The following is an 18,328-nucleotide window of genomic DNA, read 5'->3' on the forward strand; positions in this document are numbered from 1 at the left end:
GTACTGGGGATTGAACTTGAGTCCTTGTGCTTGGCGAGGGAGGCAGCAGAACCACTGAGCTAAATCCCTGGCCCTCTCAGAATTTTTTGAACAAAGCATGTCAATGTTTTCCAATTGTGCTTTTTAAAAATTTAAATTTGCTAAACCTTAACTTGCCTTGTAGTCAACTTTAAATATATTACAGATAGAAACTATGTAAATACTGAACATAAATGTACACATATTGACATTCTGCATATACACCAATAGGCAAAAGACATATGTTGGCATATGATTAATGCAGTGCATATATGTAGAGAATAGTTTTAGCTGCTAGTTTGTATTTGTTTCCTCAGATTTTTTATCTAACTAAATTTTTTATCCAACTAAATTTCAGATTCACTTCTGCTAAGAAAAGGACAGTGTCTTAGTTAGTTTTCTCATTCCTGAGGCAAAATACCCAACATCCAAAATTAAAGGAGGAAAGGTTTATTTCAGCTCACAGTTTGTAGAGGTTTCGGTCCATAGTAAGCTGGCTCCCAAACAGGGTTTCATGGCAGAGGGGCATCACAGAGGAGAAATAGTTCATGGGAGGCAGAAGGAAGCAAAAGGTGCAAGGAGCAAGTGACTACAGCAGCCCTTGTTCTGTCCCTTATATTCTATACAGGCTACCTCCTCACACACACCCAGGGAGGGCCTTCTCATTACCAGCTCCCAGAGATATGCCAAACCAATCAGTGGACTAATTTAGTAATCACACACCTTTGATCTTAACATCACATACTCTAGATTCACTCATCTTTGAAAAGCCCCACCTATGACTACATGAGGCTTTGGGGGAACATCTAGATATGAGCCATAATAGACAGTGAGTTCCAGTTGATAATTTTATGGAATTAGTTTGGTAAAAAGTTTCAGTGTTTTGATCTCTCTCTCTCTCTCTCTCTTACAAGTTTCTGTTATGTTACCTATGACTATATTAATATATAAATCTACTACATCAATATGCTATACAAGTTATAATACATGAGGTACTTGTGAAAGTGGACATTTTTATGATTGTAAATAATTCAATGAACATACTCATCATAAGCATAGGTGCAGAATATATAATGAACTTGTTCTTTGACTTGATTTTGACATTTGTGTATTCATAGGTGCTTGCAGGAGTGGTATACATGGTCTACATCTAAGAACCTTTCAGAGAGACTTCAAATTGGCTATTAAAAAATAAATGCAGGGCTGGGGATTTAGCTCAGTGGCACTGTTCCTGCTTTGCAAGCTGTAGGTCCTGAGTTCAATCCCTGGTACCAGAAAAAAAATGCACAACAAAGAACAGAATGGAGAGAGAAGGGGGGGGGGATTATCTCTCTTAAGCTTAGGGATGTGTACAAAATGTTTATAATCAAACTGGGTTTTCTCATATTCTTTATGTTGCAGGAGTCAAAGTCATATAGTACCTATAATAACAGACACTGTCAGGATATAAAGCTATCCGAATTCATGCCATAAGAAATGGTTACATGGGAGCAAAATGCTCTAGCATCAGAATAAATCAAAACTTCTCAAAGTTTAAATTTCCATATGCTTCCTTGGAATAATAAAGAAGATACATTCTGATGTTGTATAATGCACTTTAATTAAAAACAAACTTTTTTTGAAATCATGGAAGTTCCCAAATAGTACAGACAAATGTATGATTTTTGCAATATCATAAACATTTGCCATCATTAAGTGGGAATAAGAATAGAAGCTATAAAGTATTGTTTATCTTTATAAAAATCTGTGAAAACATTCATTTATTTTAATCAATTTCAATAATATTTGGCTTAGATTATGTTTGAGGAGTTGTACTATCTCAGACTGCATCAGGAGAACTTGTGTTGTCTTGGTGATGCAAAGATATCAAACATGTTTGATTCCTTAAAAAATTATGTTTATTTTTTAGTTCTTAAGTATCTACACTTTTGCAAAGTTGTTTCCTTTTATCACAAATATAGTTCATACAAATAGTTAATAATATCATTAATTAAAATGTATTTCATAGTTATTTTGATGCCTTTCAATGAGCAAAAGTTCACAAAAGAGCATGTAATTTAGAAAAACGTCAGATATTATAGTAGTCAGTGATATTAATTAGTATGCTTGTGAAAACAGAATTATATTGTATGCAATGTTATATAAAATACAATATTCAATTTTAAGAAAAAGTGATTGAATGTGCATGTTGATTTATTTCTGGAAAAAATGTAATTTGAATATTCAGGGATGCTCAGAATAACCAATAGTTATTTATCATAATTTTTTGTAAGATATATTCTTGTGCAAAAATGGATGGAAGAAATAATAAAATCAGTGTGTATTTTTAAAATCGAAGTTTTGGACTTAAGTTCCTAAAATGACTTCTGAAGAAGTGACCATTTGCCAGGGATTTAGCTCAGTGGCATTGCACCTGCTTCACATGCACAAGGTCCTGAGTTTGGTCCCCAGTACCAAAAAAAAAAAAAGCGCCAGAGATTTAGCTCAGTGGTTTCGCCACCTGTTGTGCAAGCGCAGGACCTGAGTTTGATCCCCGGTACCAAAAACAAAAAAAAGAAGTGACTACTGGATTATTTCTTTACAAATGAAGTATGATCAGATTAAACCATTTGCAATTAAAATATAGCATAGCCATCAAATGATTTTTCTTGACTGTTTAGATTAAAATAATCATGGAATTCTCCCATTCTGAAAAGAGCTTCTGATTTCATGTAGAAATGATAAGAATCTCTATTTAGATACTTATTTTTTATTTCATTAAGTTTATTGGTACATTTTAGGTATATAATATGATGACATTCATCATTGGGAACTTGTACTTTTGTATGATATATCTTGGTTCTTATTTTTATTTTAACAGTAATTAAAATAATGTATCAAAGATGAGTATTTCAGATTTCAAGTAGAAAAAGTAGGATCTTGTACTATACTCCCAAGGGATAAAGTAAGTAGAAATGGGAATTACAGAGCACATAGCTTTCAGCTGCATAGGTCTTCAATTTTTATCTCATCAGTAAAACTTCATTTTCATGTTGGTGGGCCTTACACTTGAACATGTTTGCTAAGTTAGCAAGGACAAAAGATAATATAAAATTTCACATAATTTTTGTTTTCATTACATTTCGAGTTGCACCTGGATGTAAATATTGAACTAGAAAAGACTAATTATATGCTCAGTGTCTCCAGCAGCCAAGGAATGAGCATTTCTCCCTGTCTGGGTTCTTCAGTGAACTTTTAAAACATCGGCTCTTAATCCAGTAGCCTACTCCGAGGAGCATGTCCCCTGGTCTTTATTGCATTCCTGGGCTAGTCTATCAAATGGCACTGCCATCAATTAGCACAGCATTTATTCTCCCAAATAAAAAACACTCTTGGTGCTGTATCAAAAGGATGATTATCAACAGAGGATTACAAAATTTGGTTTATGCTCTACTCTTTTGAGATTCAGGGCGAGATGAGGAGCCAGATGTGTTTTATGAATACCAGCATGACAAGAGAAAAAGGTCTGGCCTGATGCTGAAAGATGGTTAGCTGAGAGCTGTGTTCTCATCCAACATTCCATACTGTTGACTTGAAGAACCATCTTGAAAGACAGACCTGCTAAGCCTCTTTGTGAAATGGTAAAATGGTTGACAAGGAAAAAAAGAGAAACAACCAAAAGACTGGAAGGAGAGCCAGGCAACAAGAAGGGATTACCAACAGGACTAACACAATTGAAGAAAGAATTTGTTAGACAGAGTTGTAACCTTCAGAAAGTATCCATCAAATGCCTTATTTCTTCCTAGAAAGAAAAACAAGAACTTAACATATGTAAACAATAAGACCATATTCCCTTTAATACTGAAAATTCCCTTTAATTAATTCCTTTAATTAAAATGCTGGTAGTCTACAAAAATATACTTTTTAATGGTAAATCTTTGAGTCAAAAATGAAATTTTGTGTTCATAGTAATTCTGTGAAATTAAGACTATTCACCAAAATAGTATACAGTGATCCCTTGCCTGCTGCTTCCTTCCTCTATCCTCTGTCTCCTCTTTTAAATCTTCTGCTCCTACAATTTTATGTTTCACTGGCAGTGGAGGTCTTCTTATATCTTCCCACATTTTTAATTTTTTTGTGGTACTGGAGATTGAACCTAGGGCCTACTGCACATGCTAGCAAAACACTCTACCACCGAACCACACTCCATCATATCTTTATTTTTCTTCTCATCTCTATGGCTTTATATATCCTCTTTTCTGTACATGGAACTTCAGACCATTATTTGTCTGCTGAACATAAGCTCATTATTAAGGCTCAGACTAAAAGTTGTGTTCTCTAGAAAGCTTTACTTGATGTTCTCACTTTCATTTAGCATGTCTCTGCACTCTTGATACCCAATACACTTGTTGTTTGTCTTATATTTGTGTGTTTTTGTAAATTTCTCCTTAGCTGGTGTCTGATTTATTACACTGAAGAAATTGGATTTAATGCATCATTTGAACACATTTTCCTGGAACTTAGTGGATGTTCAATAAATAATAAAAATTTTAGAACGAATGCATGCCTGAGATGTCTTTAATAATTTGCACATCGACCTCTAGAAAAGATTAACTTGAACCACTTTACAAAGGAAAATGTTTTGGATCCCAGTGTTGTAATAATTATGGACTCTAAGAAAATTATTTAATTACTGGCTTGGCAAAAGTAGAGTAAGGAAGATATTCTTGGTCAATAGAAAGACTGAAGTGATTCTTCCGACATGACAAGAAAAGTTAGGACATTCTCCCACAAGTAATTCAGAAACGGTGAATTTTATTTCATTTTACATTTTAATAATCAGAGAACCATTTGTTGTTTTTTCCATTCATATATTTAACTTTTTGGAACTTATAATAAGCTAAGCACTGTGTTAGACTCTGGGGAAAGAAGGCTGATTATGGCACATTTTATCCCTGAGGGCTCACAGCTTTGTCAAATGTATTTTTATAGCTTCTAGGAAATCCTTCAGGGATGGAAACATTTGAGAGATGAGGATGCAACCTAGTAAATACAGAAATTTTAAAGGAAGGCAAGTAATTAAGTAAATACGCAGACTGAATTGGTGCAGATGGGGGAAGTAGGATGGGAAAAGGTAGCAATGTAGAAGTTCTCAGAAGGCAGCAAGGCAGGCAAGAGCTATGATTCATGTCATTAATTTCCCTGGAAAGTACTTTCATGGAAGGAGGTTAAGGAATAGAATAGAATGGAATACCTGAGATAGATCATGGTAATAGAGAAAAGGAGGATAACACCTCTGATCCCTCAACGCTTGTGACACTGACCTGAACAAGACTCAGGTTTTCTCCCTGTAAAGTGGGTTCAGAATAAAGATCAGTGAAGGATAAAATCTTATGCAAAGGCTAAGTACAAAAACAAACAAATGGTATTTTCTTTTTATATATCACAGTCCATTTGCAAGTAAAATATAACATAGCCATTCAATGATTTTACTTGAGTTTAGATTAAAATAATCTTGGTGTCTCTGAATGTTCCAAAATCTTGAAGTGTTGTTTGGCTGAGACTGTGATGTCCACAGCAGGGAGACTCTGACCCTACCTGGCCCAGGCAGAGATGACCGAGCCAGGCTTCAGTGAGCTCCCTGCATGGCACTGTCTTGTGTATTCTGCATTTGTAACTTGAATTCTTAACCTTTTAACATTATTTTAATTGTATCTTTATGTTTGATTTAACTGTAAATCACATTAACAGAGTTTTGACTGATATGTCAGAGGGCTTAAAAACTGAGTTAAGGTCGTTGGAAGAGATAAAGGTTTTGTCAGGTCTGACATGTGTAGTGAGGATGATCCGGTCAATTGTGGAGATGCTAAAGAGCTGGTGCATGATAGTGCTTAATTTGTTCATGATTCAGGGAGTTTTACTTCACATTAGGAACAGTTAAGAGGATAATTTATGGCTTTTATTAAGTACATTAACCAAGACAAAAATGCCCCCATAAAACAATTAATTATGTATCACACTTTAGTTATTTTCTGAAGAATATGATCATACCAGAAAAATCTCATAATTTAGGAAGCATTAGTGAAATACTATTCTTCCCTTCTATTGTATAGTTTCAAAATGGTAATAAAAACAGGCATTAATTTCCTGCATTTGGAAATGATATCTTTAGGAGTCAAAAATCCAACTTGTGAAACTTTTACTATCAAAGATTTTTTTCTTAAAACATTTCTATCATAAAATTAATAGGTATTTAATCAAGAAAAATGCAAAATACAAAAAATTGCTAATACTGGTTATATCTCGGCATGTATTTTCTTTTTATAGTTTTTTATGAATAACATTAGTATATCATAACTGATGAGATAGATACTCTCCAAACAGATTCCTCAAAAATATGAGTGGATTATATGATAGAATGTTTAGAAGTTTATTTCTGGGTCACCAGGGAACAACAGCAGCAGGGTGAAAGCAGTGGGGCTCTGCTCCAGGGAGCCTTTCTGGCCAGTGCTTGTGACTCCTGCTGCTGGCATTTCCTGGCCATCCACCTGGAGACGGAAAACAGGATGGCCAGGGAGATGTTTCATGCTTCGGGTCAGAAGTTAGTGACCATCATTATTACTTGCACTACTGAAAACAAATTAGCTACATGCCCAGCCTGGAGGGGAAGCAAATTTGATGTATACATAGTATTCTTTACCATGGCAAATAAGTACACAAACAGGCTCAAGTACCATCATAAACTCTGCTTTGCAGTATTCTTTACTTAGCAATTATTTCACACTTTTTCCTTTCTAGATGTATCATCATTATTTGATTGCATCAAAATTTATTTAGTTTGCCCAGCAAATTTCTTGCTGGACGTTTTGGTCAGTACCAGTTTTCATGAATATGTGAAACAGTCTGATAACATTCTTATGTGTTTGCATACTAGCCTGGATGCTTCCTTAAAATTTTTCTATAAGTACAATAGGTGGGTTAGAGGGTATATACTGTAAGAAAGGGCATTCTTCTCTTTGTTAATGGAGTCTGTAAGTGAAAGCTGAAAATCATACTTAGTATCCTTTTTATTTTTGTGTGTATTAAAGCATCAATCATCAAGTACTGAACATCTATAAAGAATTCAAGAAAATTAATCACTATTTTTTTTTTTTTTTGGTACAGGGGATCGAACTCAGGTTCTTGCGCTTGCAAGGCAGGCGGCGGAACCACTGAGCTAAATCCCTGGCCCTATCACTATTGTTTTTATTAGGAATAGTATTCTTTTCTATATATTTAACATAGAAAGAATTTCAATTTCTTGCCTCACCCAATTCAGTAGCTAGTTCTTTGGTTTTTACTGTAGTTATAGAAAGGAGTAAGAAGAGATAAAATTTTTTAATAAAATTGAAAATATAAATGTCTATAACAAACAAAAATAAAAAAATAAGTATTCAATTATATTCTTAAAGATTATTTTGATAATGAGTTCAATAATCTTTCCACATACAGGTGATGACAAGATGCAAAATTAGATAAAGGCAGCATAAATCAGAAATAATGAACACTAGGTTGAAGAATATCTAGTTAGAGATGATCTCAAAATCATGCATGAGCTAGGATGCTATGCACTGACAAAACAGGATATATAGTTAAATTACTGTTATCATTGTAGGTTATGAATTCTTACAGTTACAGCTAGTAGTAGCAAAAGATGACATTAAATTTTAAGTTTGATTTTAAGAATAATTTTAAAGAAGTGTAAAATCTGAGACATCTTGTGAGCTTTCTAAGTTTTGCTCATAATTTTGATGATCATTTTCAAATAACTAGTCATAATTATATGTTCCTTTTAAAATGTAATGTTTGGGTGTAGCTCAGTAGCAGAGTGTTACCTAGCATGCTCAAGGTCTTTGGGTGGGTCCCCAATTCCACACACATAAATAATATCTGGATGTACTATGCAACCACAGATGGATTTTATTTTAATGATAATGACCATCTTTCCATTTATTATGTAAAATTATATTTATGTTTATCCTATATACTGAAATTGCATATATCCCAGGTTTAGATTTGTTCCCATGTTTATGTGGGTATTAAATAGAAATAAGGCAATACAAAATTCAATAATTAGATTCTCACTTATTTTTATATTGTAAAATATATAAATTTTAGTGAACATCTTTGATTCCTGCTGAGAAATATAACCGTAGAAGAGTTGTTTTTACAAAATGCAACTATAGTCTCTTATTAGATACATGAGTTATAGGCATACATATCAGCTTGTTTGTGATATATATATTTCTATGAACAAATAAATTGATGCATATTATGCAGAAATATGAAACTTCTCAGCTACTGGCATCTCAAAATATTCACAATCATCTTCTCCCAGTTCAAAGAGCAATAGAGTAATTTTCAAAGCTAATAATCATACATACTAAGACTTGAAATAATTATTATAGACAAAAATCTAGCAAATCACATGAACAAAGAATTCATATACCTCTTGAAGTATGTAGCATTTTTTTTCAGTGTCTAACTTTGTCTTACTTCTTAACTTCAAAGATTAAAAAAAACCTTATTCTTACCTAGGGCCATTTATTCAATGAATCAATCAAATACACATTGTATATGAGATATACAATTCACTTTCTTCAGACTTCATAGTTGGCTGAGGAAGACAGACAAGCACACAGAGAACTATAATCCCAAATCATGAGTACCCTTTTTTTTTGTGCCAAGGATCAAACTCAGGACCTTGTACTTGCAAGGCAGGCGGCAGCACCACTGAGCTAAATCCATGGCCCTATCCTTTTTTTTTGGTACTGGGGATCGAACTTGGGACCTTTCGCTTGCAAGGCAGGTGCCCAAACCACTGAGATAAATCCCCGGCCCCATGAATACTCTTTTAGGGGAAATTCTAGGTATTCTGGAAATATAAGAAGGTTGAATCTAAGGGCCAGTGATTTAGCTTAGTGGCACTGCACCTGCCTCATAAGCACAAGGTCCTGAGTTCGATCCCTGCTACCAGAAAAAAAAAAAAAGAAGGTCAAATCTAGAATAACTAAGGATCCCAGAAGGAGAAAGTCAGGGGCTAGATTGCTTTATATTTGCATTGATACTAGGCCTATTCTGAAGCATTTGGTAATTTGTTAGTTTTGAAAGCTTCAAAGTGATTTATCCCCATTGAGCAAGACCCTTCTGATGATTCAAAGAGGAATACCTACAGCTAGCTGCTCATGCACCTGCGTAAATATTATCAAAGAACTGGATTTGGTCTATATTGAAACACAGTAGTCCTTTAGGTTGCCACTTTTTGACGTCAGCTATTACTGATGTTGTCATTTTAGGTAACAGTATTTGCAATTGTTATTAAGATATATATATCCTAGAACTTTAGAAAAATATTTATGTGTACATAAATATGATTGTGAGGTTGTGTGAGAAGTTTGTGTTTTTATCCAACCCTATAATTTTATTTTATTTTTAATTATTATTATTTTTGGTACCGGGGATCGAACTTATGACCTTGCACTTGCAAGGCAGGTGGCGGAACCACTGAGCTAAATCCCTGGCCCAACCGTATAATTTTGTAAGTGCTAACAATCAAATCAAAAGAGACTTGAACTTGAATCACCTAGATCAAGAGAGATCTAGGTGAAAATTTCAAGAAGGATCAGAGAATCTGGAAATGAGGAAGCAACCTATAGTTGGCATTGCCTGAGGCTGAAGTCTTCTTCAGAAAGGGGTCTTTTCAAAAGGTTCCCAGTGATGGAGTTGTAAAAGCTACAGCTGGAGCAGTTGGAATGGAAATTGGAAAGGGCCTAGAACTGCAGAAGAGGGAGGGTAAAATGAGATGTGCTTTGCTCAAGACAGTAAAAGAAAGGCAGGAGCAGCTGCAGCGTTTGGGTTTTATATACACAGCAAACTCAGTTGCAAAAAAGGCCTGAATGAACTTCACTAGGAAATGAATATATATGTATCTGAAGACAGAGGAGACAAATGCTTAAAAAGAATTAATACTCTTAGAATATTCTGAGCACTGAATTAGAGTAATGAAGGTTAAAAACTACAGATACTTTTGATTATGCTTTCAGATTAGCAACATACTGTAAATACCATGCTTGGAACTCTACATTTGCTGTCTAAACCAATTATGTTCTGTGTTTGGTATATTGCAAGTTCTTAATTGGAGCATCTATTTATATATGAATTAATAGGAAATCAATTTAACTTGCTCTACAAATAGTTCAAAAATATTAAAACATTTCTATAATTTTGAGATATTTCTCATCTTCATTATAATAAGGTACTGTAGTCAATTAATTTTTTCCTTCATTATGAACAATGAGCTTTTATGAAATTGCTGCTTGGCACAAGAGCTGCTTTCTGTCTTTGAGCCATTAGAGTTACTGATATCAATTTAAAGAGAAAATAATATAAATCCTTCCAAATGTTTTTCTTCAAATTATGTAGCATTGTCCTTTTTTTTTCTTTCTTTTTTTTCACTGCAAAATATAGTCTGGCAAAAAGTAAGTGTGATGTTAATTGTTAGACTTGTTTATTCCAGGGAGGAACCAATGGTGCACTTACAGTAATTAACATATTTTCTCTGGTCTTCTCATTTTGTTAATGATATCTTATTGAAGGCTGTGCAGTAATTACTGCCCACTGAGGTACCTATGCTGAAACAAATTAATGGCCAATGACCAATAATGATTATACTTGTAATTATCTATTATGAAGTATAAGCAGAAAAAATGAAATTAAAAATGTTCTTTGAAGCTAAAATTAAATTGTTTTGTTAAACTGCTAAAAATTATATTAACAACCCAAAAGAGAAACAATATTCCATGACTTTATAATTTCTGTCAGTTTCATATAATTTACAAGGGACTTTGATTTTTCCAGTGTTTCAAAGTTATACCTAGTGGGATAAAAAGCATAAGTGTAAATAATGGAATACATTTTATAGTTAGATATGTTCACTTTTAGGTATTTGTGGCATTTTACCTTAATACCAGCAATATAACTTTCAGTGATTTCAAAAAGCTAATTTTCTTTACCAGAAAACAGTATTTTCTTTTGAAAATGAAATATTTCCCCCAACTTTCAACAATCAGTACATTTCAAGCCTCAAAGCAATCTCATGGATTTATCAAAATCAAGAGTAAATTCCTACAATGCCACCAAGTACTGTGCACCATGAACCAGCAGGTGGCCATTTCCCTATGATACAATTTGATTGTGATATTCAGCAGCTTGAAGTTCTTTTATTGTTTGTACTACCCAAAACCTCAGTATACGTATTTTACAAGTAGAAAAAATTCATAAACTTCAGCTGAGAATCAGCGTAGTGTAGTTGGGATTTCCTGGATTGGAATGCAGGAGACCTTGGACCTATGTCTGTGTCGTTAATTAGTTGACATCATTGTCTCTGAGCCTTGGTATTCCAACCTGGAAAATAGGAACTTTGTACTAAATCATGTCCAAGGTAACTCATAGGTTTTAATGTTCTATGATAGTGCTACAGTAAGGACCACAGGAAATCAAAAGCTATTTTTCTTATCTCTGAGTAAATTTTTGTATGACATCATCTTACTGAGATTTATCATGATTTTAATTATTTGCAGTTCAGTTCACAGATTCCAATATTCTTATCTGTAATTCTCAGGCCTCATCAATACTTAGGATATTGAATAGAGTAATATATTTTTGTTCACTTGAATAGGAAAACTGTCACTAGAACTTAAGCCTGGATAAATAGCTTCAATATATGAAACATTTTCAGAAAAACTAAAAATATTTAAATAAGTGTGATGGTATAGTTACAATATTAAATAAAGTATAATTTTTTACCATAGTGTCTTGTTTTTTATAAGAATTTGAATTCCGATGGAAATTTAAAAACTTTATTTCATTTAAATGTTCAATAAAGTTTTTTGAAAGAAAAAAATAAACATCAAAATACACACACTTGTTTTAGGACCTTCTGTATGTTGTTCTGTCTTTTTAAATTGTTTTGAGTGTCAAGTATCTTCCTTCCCACAAATAAGAAGTTGGCTTTTTATATAATAGCTTATGTGTTTTACAATGAAGCAATGAAGGCTTGATTCTTTGTTTTATTATTTGGACATAGTTATCTCGATGGAATTGCAATTTCTCTGTTACAAACTGAATATCATATCCAAATTACTTTTTTCACATATGACAAAACTGGGCATAAAGATGGTGTAAATTGCCAGATTATTACTATCTAAAATCTCAGTCCCACAGATTTTAGTTTATTTATGAAAGTTTATTAATATCTTCTTAAGATAAACTAACAAAAGAAAAAAATTGCTATCCACTTTGAGATTTTTTTTCAGGACTTCTGACTGGTATTAATTTTTTCCTTTAATTCACAGGAACTGATCTTGTATGCCTGGCTAAACTTGGTTTAAATTTTTGCCAGTTTCTTCTTTGCATCCCATTTGGATGTTTTTCAAAATCTCCAAAGTATTTACATTACATTTGAACAAGCACTACTCAATGGTTTATTTCAAATCACCTGGCATACTTCTAATTAGTGTTGTTAATGTTCACAGATCATTTTTAATGTAATAAAGGTTTTGCCTTGAATTTACTACATAAATTATAAGGAGTTTTAAAGAAAAAATAGGTTTTTAACAATGGACTTCGAAAATTCTTAGTTCAGGTAATAAAATTAGAAATGACAGAGTAGTCAAAATTCCTGTCTCTCCTGATATGATTTGCTATTTGGAATAATCTTGGTAGTCATCTATGAACATATTTATACTGAGCAACAGTGGCAACTGAAGCATCCAGAGTTATGTGCAGGGAATGCTTAGCTGCTAGGCTTGCTTTACTCATAATTAGCAGTAAATTTTAAATTATGTTCAAATTCAACATTTGCTTTCATATTGGTATCTTAACAGTTTCAAAAGGTAGATTACAATGATAACATATTATGCAGTTTCCTGTTCCAACTTCATTAGGAAAAATAACAGGTTGTGAGAAAATTATTATCTAGAAGTATGTTGGAAAAATACATGGTTATACATTTATAGCCCAGAAATCATGAAAAGTTTTTACCTATTTTAAAATTAATTTTGATTTGCTCCTTTTGCTCAAGATCATCTAAGATGCAAATAAGCAAATTTATCCAATTTTAAAATCATGACTTTAAAAAAGGGAAACCTGAGGACTCTTACACTATAGTTCCCTCGGCCTGCTAAGCTGCGTCATGAACAGGAGCAAGTGGATTTTTTACCTAGAAGCTCTTTTCCTTCTTATGACATCTTACTCTTTTCCATATGAAGCATCACTAAAGTCCGTCCAGAAACCACTGGTTGTGTGTATGTGAGTGTTAGTGGTACACTTTACATCATTACAAATTTTCTTAAAATTCACATGCACATATATGATTTAAAAAATTACACATCTGCATACTTTGTATATGAAAGAAAAAAGATCCAAAGGAATAAAATACTTTTCTTATTTTGTTCTCATTTTCAAAAACATTTCTACTATGTCATTTAATTTAGTGATGTGGCTATAGAAATTAAGATCATAAGAATATCACATTTATTACTGATATGTTGTGAAAAATTTCAACATCTTTCTTCAAGGACTGACTAGATCATGTTTACCAGGGCTTTTCAAGGCATCTGTTCTTAGCCACAGCTGAGAATGTGGCCCAACGTGCAGACGAGACGGATCCACCTAGAATTTGTTGAATTAAGTCCTTGCACCTGTATATAATTGTCCTGCTGCTGTGCTGGGGTTTTCTTAAGCTACTGGTAAAACAAATTAGCTCAATTTAAACTGGCATCCAGTGGAGAAACAACAACTCACCTCATATAATGATTTTCAAATAATTATTTTTGTATTGCCAGTTTTACCTCATGAATATTTTCCTGGGGGCTAGGTGAGAAAAAAATGTAGCTAAACCAGAGACATGATACTAATTCTGCTCAAGTTATAGGCTTTGATATTATTGCAGTATAATTAAGATATAAGTAAATACGCGATTATAATTTCAGTTAAGCTGGATTTCCCCTCAACTACACATAACATAAATTCAGATATTTAGCTGTGAGGTAGAGTTTAAGAAATAGCGTCATATCTGCATGCAAATTTAATAAACTGTTGGCATGTTTGCCATAGATTTAATGACATAACTCTTTACAGACAGAGAAAATGCACATAAGAATTATGACAAACATGAGGCAATATTCATTGTGTTTGTCAGTAGCATTTGTGGATCTCATTTGGTTATGGATTTCTGAGTCATTCACACTTGGCAGCCAAATTCACAAGTTTTCTGGAAATCCTATAAATTCAAAACTTTAGTGGCTGGTAAGAATGGGCTGGTCCTTGCAGGTTTTAGGGGATAAAACTCATGTATATTTCCCCCTGTATTCGTTGCTATCCACCTAATTTAAATTTCATGGGTATCAAGTAGGCGTCAGGGAGGAAGGGAAGCAGGGAAACATGGAAGTTTCTGCCTTCCTACAGTTTGCATTCTAACTGTGGAAGAGGCACACACACACACACACACACACACACACACACTCCAAAAAGAAACAAAGTTAAGAATGTTTCGGTTAAACTCTCTGTAAAAGAGAATATGGACTAAAGAGTGGTGGATAGGTATAATTAGAGTGGTTATGAAAGCCTCTTCGAGCAAGTTTTCTTGTTCACCTATGTATCCATAAGCCCATACTTTACCTATATTCAGATAAGCATTTCTTTCTTAATGTGCTTTTGTGTTTCTAGGGGCTTGTACAATGCTTAGCATAAAATGAAAGAAAAATATTCTACTTGGTTAAAGATGTAAGACATCTAGCATTTAGAAGGCCATATACATGTAGGGAGAGCTACATAAAGTGTATGGATATTAATTATTTTCCAAATGTAGCAAACAAAACAGGTCAATATTATAAAGGATTTATTATGAAAGTTGTACTATAAAGCACTATAAAATGGTCCCTATGCACTTTTCTTAAAAAATTGTCACTTTATCTTTCCTAATAATTTGTACATATTTCTTTTATACTACATTCCATATTGCATTGTTATTATATGTATACACTTGAATTTTTCTTTTTAGATTTTGTTATTTTGACAAGGCTTTCCTTTAATATATCTTTGTATTTCCAAGGTCTTGTACCATGTCTAATAAGAAAACAAATGTGTCCTGATAGAAGTGTGTGGAAGAAGAGATTATATTGTGTTTCAATTAAAATTTTCAGAACTGATTGCATGGGAAAATTTCACTTGGATGTTGAGGTTTGGATAGCAAAATATAAGTATTGTGTTTATATGGCAGAAATGAATCTCAAATTCCAGCAATCCAGTTAGGTAGCTTGTGCCTGTGTTAGTATCAAACACTGAAGCTGAGTTTGATTAACAATAACAACACACCATGGCTGATGGAAATATTTGTAGCTCTTTTCAGCTCTTTCCAGTGTGAGCAATTGGCCATTATGTACTTTGTTCTATCAAATCCTGACAATTATCTTATGAGGCAAGTGTTATTCACCCACTTTGCAGATGAATAATTGATAGAATATGAAAAACTGCCTAAAATAAACAAACTTTTCATAGATTGAAATAGACCCTAATAGGCTGAGATTTATTTATGAAGTGTATGATGTATAATAAAAATTTCAAGTTAAAACTGTGTTTTAAAGATGACATAGAATGACCAACAGAACACCAAAAGGTGTTCCGTATCAGTGGTCATCAGGGAAATTGAAAGCAAAATCACTATTAGGTATCACCTCACATTTGTTATGACAGCTGCTATGAAAAGACAAACAACTATTGGTGAGGGTACTGGGAAAAGTAAAGACTTGCATGCTATTGGTGGGAATGTAGATTAGTGCAGCCATTATGGTATAAAGGTTCTTACTATGTTCTACCTCAGGCCCCAGAAAATACAAAGTTAGTGTACAATTCTCAGGAGGAACTTTATGAGGAAGTACTTACTCTCTTTTTCTTCTGGGGGGCCACTTAAGTAATTGTCTTGATTGGGAGACTTGGAGAAGTCTCTTACAGAATTACATGCTGCCTCAGATATCCCACTGAATGCAATTTGCCTACACACAGTTCTAATATTTTTGTTAAATTAAAATTCAGACCAAAATGTCAAAATATACTTGTGACAGGATTTAAAATTTCTCAAATGATATAATCTAGTTTATTTTTTATTTTTTAATTTTTTGATATAATCTAATTTTAGTGTTCTAAGAATAACTCCAAAGATAAATTAAATTATATTTTGTTGAGAGGTAATTTTGTAGGTAGTTATTATGAGGCTCCAGCAGTTACTTGTCTGTCATAAAATATTTGTTTTTATGAGACTGGATGATATATTGTAAATTTCTTTGAAAATACTATGTTTTCAAATTTTTGATGTTCCAAATTTAATTTCACTAACTGATACCCACAGAGAGGTTATAGGAAAGTGATATGAAAATAGGTAATTGGAAGTGAAGATGTGAATAATAATCAAGTTTCTCCAGGCAAAATCTAAATAGGCATTTCTGATTTTTTCCATTTCTTCATTACTATAAATGCTCCACACTTTGGTTTCAAAATAACTATGGTAGTTCTGTTGATTTCTCGTATCTTCATTTGTACCATCCACTTTCTCTGTCACCTGAGTATGTGCTTACATCCTTGTTCTTGGCCTCCTACTTTAGACTTCCTATAATTCATTCTTCAGCCAGAAAAGTTTAAACAAGTGTAATCCTTTAAAAACCAACCCTGACTTTTATTCATAATGGTCCAAACTGAAAATAACCCAAATGTTTTTCAACTAGTGAATGGATAAACAAGTGATAGTACATTCATACAATGGAATTCTTTCCACAGTCATAAGTCTCTAATACTTATAACAACATAGATGAGTCTAATATATATATATATATATATATATATATATATATATATATATATATATTTTTTTTTTTTTTTTTTTGGTACCGGGGATCGAATTCGGGTCCTTGCGCTTGCGCAGCAGGCGGTGAAACCACTGAGCTAAATCCCCGGCCCGGAGTCTAATAGATATTAATATTAAGTGACAGAAGCAAGACAGAAAATGGTTCCATTTCTATGACATCCTAGTACAATTATATGAACAAAGATCAGATTAAGAGGGGGAACAAAAGAACTTTTTGGGGTGATAGAAATGGTCTATCAATTATGGTAGTTATACATATTTATATGTTTATACATCATGAAACTGTTATACATGAAAAAGATGGATATTCCATTTATATATGGTTGTTTGGTAGACACATGTGTGCATATGTAAATATATGTATATGTGCATCTATCAACTTATCTATCCATTTAAAGAAATTTTAAGGCCATAGAATTCAATAAATGATACCCTAGAAAAAAGAGAATAAATACAGCTTCATAAGGGGCATCCTTTAACTCTGAGAATTGTACATACATATTGTGGTTATATATCTATATATCTATATATAGCATACAAATGTTATAGATAAATATATATATGTGATTACATATACTATACACATATGTATGTGTATATATGTACAAATATGTATGTATATGGGAAAGTACACCTTAATAAGTGCGACTTAAAACACATTCTTTGACCACCTTTCATATTTAGATTAAAACTCTACTCTTTGCCTATATCCTGCTAGGCCTTTGTAAACTTGCTTCCACATGCCTTTCACCTCCCTTTGCCGTTCCTGATATGGGTATACATTATTTAGTGAGTTTTCCTAGACATCTGATGCTTAACATTAAAAACAAATCATTTTAATAAAGGAATATTAAAGTATTTAGTATTTATTACTGAGGATGTAAAGTATAAAACTATATGTGAATGAATTTTGGGCACAAATACCTATGTTTTCTTTATAAAGATTAGAATTTCCACCTATAAAATTTCTATATTCACCATAAGAGGCCTTCTGATTGTCATTTAGTTTATTCTCATTTAGTTTCCCTTCCCTAAAAGATAAGGCAGCAATTTAAAATATCTAAGATTATGTTTTGCTTAGTAAATGACAAGATTCTTTTTGTCAGTTAAACATGAAATAAGCTGAATTTATGCTATACTAATTAAACAAGTGATTTCTATATCAAGTAATGATATACAACGGTATTTTTTACTTCATAAAGAATTAAGATTAGATTTCATTAAGTAATGTACTTTTTATTTTTATTTATGAATATGATTTAATATGCAAACATGTAATATATGTATTTCAGAAACATACCTTTTTTTTTGGTACTAGGGATCGAACTTGGGTCTTTGTGCTTGCAAGGCAGGTGGCGGAACCACTGAGCTAAA

General features: G+C 32.9%; 1 long non-coding RNA gene and 1 pseudogene across 2 annotated transcripts in view; one reads left to right on the plus strand and one right to left on the minus strand.

Moving 5' to 3' along the window:
- Positions 1-18,328, plus strand: part of LOC110347720 (uncharacterized) — a 179,749-nt gene that overhangs the window by 73,241 nt on the left and 88,180 nt on the right. The gene's annotated exons all lie outside the window — the stretch shown is intronic.
- Positions 6,420-18,328, minus strand: part of LOC147825279 (uncharacterized) — a 46,574-nt pseudogene continuing 34,665 nt past the window's right edge.

The sequence above is a fragment of the Heterocephalus glaber genome, unplaced genomic scaffold (assembly GCF_053883595.1).
Source record: "Heterocephalus glaber isolate CG9 unplaced genomic scaffold, H.glaber_assembly_v1.0 deba00001504, whole genome shotgun sequence".
Lineage (NCBI taxonomy): Eukaryota > Metazoa > Chordata > Mammalia > Rodentia > Bathyergidae > Heterocephalus > Heterocephalus glaber.